This window comes from Arachis hypogaea, chromosome 14 (genome assembly GCF_003086295.3).
Source record: "Arachis hypogaea cultivar Tifrunner chromosome 14, arahy.Tifrunner.gnm2.J5K5, whole genome shotgun sequence".
NCBI lineage: Eukaryota > Viridiplantae > Streptophyta > Magnoliopsida > Fabales > Fabaceae > Arachis > Arachis hypogaea.
The window spans coordinates 46,752,427-46,758,426 of record NC_092049.1 but is presented as its reverse complement, the minus strand read 5'-3'; positions in this window follow the sequence as shown (position 1 = coordinate 46,758,426).

Below are 6,000 nucleotides of genomic sequence, written 5' to 3'. Positions count from 1 at the left end.
GTGATTTGAATCTAAATTCTGTTTATTGCTTTCTTTTACTTCTTCTGCAATTTACTCTTCTACTTCTTTTGCAATTGTTCTTGTTGGATCAAGGAAGGATTTGAGATCTAGACTTGTTTTCTAGTCTCTTCCACCTCTGAGATCTTCAATTTCCCCTTAGCTAGTGCAATTAAGCTGCAGTCTACTTTCTGTTTGGTTTTCAAAGTAATTTTCCTTTCGTGTGCAGATTTGTTGCATCTCAATTTAATTTCTAATCCTCTGTTAATTGTCATTTACTTCTGCTTGTTTAATTTCTGCAATCCTAATTCCCAAATACTTTTATGATTCAAGCAATTTACATTTCTTGCACTTTAAGCTTCAGTCATTTACATTTCTTGCAATCTAAGTTTCTGCAATTTACATTACTTGCACTTTAAGATTTAGCTTATTTACTTTCTTTGCCCTTTTAATTTACAGTCCATTACCCCTCTCCCTTTAAATTTCATGCAATTTAGCATCTGTTGAACACAAATCACTCAAATCAACTCTTATTCGCTTGACTAAATCAATCACCTAACTAAAATTGCTCAATCCTTCAATCCTTGTGGGATCGACTCACTCATGTGAGTTATTATTTCTTGATGCAACCCGGTCCACTTGCCGGTGAGTTTTAAGGTGTTGGAATTTTGGTTTCAACCCATCAAGTTTTTGGCGCCGTTGCCGGGGATTGATTAGATTGACAATGATTAAGGAAGGTGAAGGTCTAGATCAAGCACTTTTTCTTTTCTGTTTCTTTACTTTTTTACTAACATACTAACTGTTTGAATTTTTGCTTAAGCTAACTAAAACCTCACTCTAGCAAAAGAGTGAAGTTTTCCCTGGTTTTTCTAGATGTGTGATTTTTTGTTTGGTTTGTATGTCAGGGACAAGGGGAGCTAGACCCACCTCTTGTGAACAAGACGAAAGAACCCTCAGGAGATTAAGAAGAGAGGCAAGAGGGAAAAGTGTTATTGGAGAGGAAGAATCAGAGGAAGAGTTCCAGGAAATGGAGGAACACTCAACAAATCCACCAAATCCACCAGCAGGAGCAGCCAACAACAACAACAATCCACCACAAAGGAGAGTTTTAGCCTCATATACATTTGCAAATCCTAGACATTGTGGGAGTAGCATTCTTACCCCAAATGTTAATGCAAATAATTTTGAATTGAAGCAACAACTCATCACCTTGGTTCAAAGTAACTGCTCCTATGGAGGAGGACCACTTGAAGATCCGAACCAACACTTGTCTACTTTCCTGAGGATTTGTGATACTGTCAAAACCAATGGTGTGCATCCTGATAGTTACAAGCTGCTGTTATTTCCATTTTCCCTCAGAGACAAAGCTACTCAATGGTTGGAGTCATTCCCAAGAGATAGCATCAACAATTGGGAAGATCTAGTGAGCAAATTCCTTGCCAAATTTTACCCACCGTAAAGGATTATTAGATTGAAGACTGAAGTACAAACATTCACACAGATGGATACTGAACCCATCTATGAGGCATGAGAGAGATACAAGGCTCTAATAAGGAAGTACCCTCCTAAAATGTTCAATGAATGGGACATATTGCAGAATTTTTATGAAGGCTTGACATTGAAATCTCAGGAAGCACTGGATCACTCAGCTGGAGCCTCTTTGTAACTCATGAAAACTGCAGAGGAGGCCCAAAATCTCATTGATATGGTGGCTAACAACCAATATTTCTTTGCTCACCAAAGGCAACTCCAACCATCACAAAGGAAAGGAGTAATGGAATTGGAAGGAGTGTACTCAATCCTAGCTCTCAAAACAAAATGATGCAGCAGCAAATTCAGCAATAATTTGAGCAAATGGCCAAAAGGATTGATAACCTCCATGTTGCAGTAGTAAGTACAAGCCAACCATCACCCACATGGGGGACAAATGAAAAAACTCAAGAGGATCAACAGCAGGAACAAGTCTAGTATATGCACAACCAAAATTCTGGGCCAATTGAGGTTTATGGTGACACTTACAACCCTTCCTGGAAGAACCATCCCAACCTCAGATGGGGAGACAATCACACTCAGACTCAACAGCCATGGCAAAGGAATTTAACCCAAAATAGTTGGAAAAACACAAGCCACAACAACCAGCAAAATAATAACCAAAACACATATAGAAAACCACAAAACACTTACCCTAACTCTAACCATCATCCATCCAATAACCAAGCCACCAATCAAAACACTTACCATCAACCCTCAACACCTCACAACCATCCAATCTCACAAGACTCTCAGAGGAACACCAACTTGGAGCTCTTAATGGAGAAAATAATGAAGCACCAAGAGATGACAACAAAGAACCAGGAAGCTTCCATGAAAAATATGGAAAGAAAGATTGGACAGCTTTCCAAGCAAATTGCTAGTGAGAGACCATCAAGCTCATTTCCAAGCGACACCATTCCTAATCCAAAAGAAGAGTGCAAAGCTATACAGCTAAGGAGTGGAAAGGTCTTGATGAAAGATGAAGGAGCAACCAATAAGCCAAAGGAAAATGACAAGAAGCAAGCTGAGAAAGAGGAAGCCATCAACAAAGAAGTGACAACAAGCAAGCAAACTTCAGAGAAGCTCAATACAATAGAAGAACCAACCAAGGAACAAAGGCAGGGAGTGAGCTTCACACCTCCATTGCCATATCCCCAAAGGTTCAACAAGGAGACTAAGGACCAACACTTCCCCAAATTTCTTGAAGTCTTCAAGAAATTGGAGATCAACATTCCCTTGGCTGAGGCATTAGAACACATGCCCCTATATGCAAAGTTCTTGAAGGAGCTCATCAACAAGAAGAGAAGTTGGCAAGAGAATGAAACTATACTGCTCACTGAAGAATGCAGAGCATTAATCTAGAAAGGACTCCCCCCTAAACTTGAAGACCCTGGAAGTTTCTTTCTACCTTGTACCACCGGTAGTATAATCATCAACAAGGCAATGTGTGACTTAGGGGCTAGTATCAATCTGATACCTTCCTCTCTAGTGAAAAAGCTGTGCATAGAGGAAGTGAAGCCAGTACAGATGTCTTTAGAATTGGTGGACAAGTCAGTGATATGTCCCAGGGGTGTGATTGAAAACTTTCTAGTCAAGGTAGACAAATTCATATTCCCTGCAGATTTTGTGGTCTTAGACTCAGATGACGATGAAGGTGATTCCGTTATACTGGGGAGACCATTCTTGGCCACTGCTAGGGCCATTATAGATGTAGAGGAAGGAGAGTTGACCATCAGAATCCAAGATGAAAGTGTCACCCTGAATGTATTTCCAGAAATACAGCTCATTGATGAAAAGAAGAACTGCATAGAAACTGACAAGGAAGACTTGCAGTGGAAGGAAGGAATCAACAAGACAATCAGTAGTTACCTTCCAAAGCAAGAAACAGATAACACAGCAGGGCCAAAAGAGAAAGAGACTGTGCAGAGTGATGAAGAAACTCAAGAAGACACTAAAGTGTTAACCACTGAGAAGAAAAGCCCCAAAGTGAAGCCTATTGTCAAAGAAGAAGGATCAACAAACAGAAGGAAGAAAAACAAGAACAAAACTAAAAAGGGTTGGAAGAACAAAAAGATTCCAACAGAGGGGTTCTCCAAGGGTGATGAAGTACAGTTGATCTATCAACAGTTGGGGACAAACCAAAAAGTCAATGACTACTATACTATTTGCAAAATACTCTCACTTGAGCATGCCGAAATTGAGCATCAAGGAACAAAGAAGAAGCTCACAGTAAGGGCGGACAAACTGAGACACTACAGTCATCAACCACCATAAAAGGTGGGTCCAATGTCAAGCTAGTGACAATAAAGAAGCGCTTGTTGGGAGGCAACCCAACCTGAGGTAGTTTCCTTTTCATAGCTATTTTAATAAAAAGGTTAATTAGTTTTATCTATATTGCAAGAAGTTAAGTTTAGTGTTGCACACCAAAACAATCTAAGGAAGAATGAAGGATTCTAAGTTTGGTGTTCCACCAAAAAAATCTCATCATAAAACACATTCTCACCTTCTACATAATGCTAGCTTCAAGCAATTAGATGAACCATTTAACCAATTTGTTATTTCCTAGTTTTTGGTGCTATTACCTTTAGCAAAGACAGAAGGGTCTTACACATGGTTAACTTGTTACATAAGGAGCATTTGCAAGGGACTAAGTTTGGTGTTCACACACCAAAGTAAGTTCAAAAGCCCATAAATAAGCTCTGTATATTAACCAGTTGCCTTAAGGGCTTGAGAAACAAGCAACTTTTGAGAATCATGCAGGAAAACAGCTAACATTTGAAGATAATAGGCAATATGACTCAAAAGGGACATAACAGAAGGAAGAATGAAAAGCTGCAACCCGACAGGTTGTATTCACACTTGATCCTTGTTATGGTAAAATGTTCTAAATTAGGGATTCCTTCATGTCTAGCTAAAGTGTTCATTTATTTGCAAGTGAGAATTTTTGCTGAAAAAAAAGTAATTTGCATAATCTTGTCATCCTTCATTAGCCTGAGTATTTTGTTTTGTTCCCCTTGCTATTTGAATAAAAGAAAAAATGTTTGATTTAGAAAAGTAATTGTTCAATGTTGCAAAAGTTAGAATGAAAGTTAGTGGTGGTATGTGTTTGATTCAATTGCTAACTCATAAAATAAATGCTGCATAATGACATATTACTTGAAGCTTAAGCTAGTTTGTTGCTATAATGCTTTCAATTAATGAAAGTCCCTTGAGAAAGAATCAAAACAAAAAGAAAAAGAAAAAGAAAAGCCAAGAAGTGGCAAAGAAATAAACAATAAGGCTAGACACCAATAGCTTGGATCCTAGGACACATGCCTGTGGTGTTTTTGTACTAGGATATGCTTGGACAAGTATGTTCTATGGAGTATTTCAAAACTTGGCCACTTAGATCAACTGATTTGGGATTGCCAATTGAAAGTCCACAATGAAGAGCAACCTAGCTACAAAACATTTAGTATTCCAAAGAGATGCTGGGCATCAATGATCCTAGGAAGAAAATGTGAGCCATGTGTCTGTGGTGAAGAAATGCTAAGCAAAACTAAGCCAAAGGCTGCTGCAACAATTACCACCAAGCTTTCAATGAACAATAAGCTCTAAGCAAAAATAAAGAAGGAAAAATTAGCAAGGGAAGTAAGCAAAAAGTAAAGCATTGGAGCAGCAACCTTAGTGAACCCTTGGGGAAACATTGTTTATTTAGCAGCAAGTAATAAATGAGCTACCATTGATCTGCATAAAACCCCATGAACCAAATTCAGCTATCTTCTAAATAAGGACATGCATACTTCTCTATTTCATTCTATCTTCTCTTATGTTTAATGCTTGCTTGGAGACAAGCAAGTTTTAAGTTTGGTGTGTGATGCCAGGGCATCTTGGCCAGTTTCACTGACCTTTTCTTTACTATTTTTAGGTTAGTTTCATGCATTTCTTTAGGAAATAAGCTAGTTTTGGGTAAATATTCACTTATGCCTTGACTCAAGCATACATTGTGCATTTTACATGATTTCATGAGGATTTTGCATAAGTTTAGTGACAAATATTATGTTGCATTACTCATGACTTGGACTAGAGCTTTGATGCATTTTGTTGCTTGATTTCAGGACCAAAAAGAAGCAAGAAAAGGGGAGGTAACTTGCAAGATTAATGAGAAAAGTGATTGCCAATAACACTCTCAAAAAAGCCATTAATGCCCACGTTAGAGAGTCACGTTAACCAAGTTAACGTGAACTCTAACGTGGAGAAGAGAAGTTGAGCCAACGTTAGTGACACTCAACATTGTCACTAACGTTGGCAATCACTCATAAGTGGCCACGTTAGACGTGGCCTCTAACATTAAAGGGGGGAAGAGAAGCCAACGTTAGTGACACTCAACATTGTCACTAACGTTGGCCTATGGTGCAAAGTACCACGTTAACTCCCACGTTAACTTGGTTAACGTGGGAACTAACGTAGAAGATGAAGAGTTGTCGACAA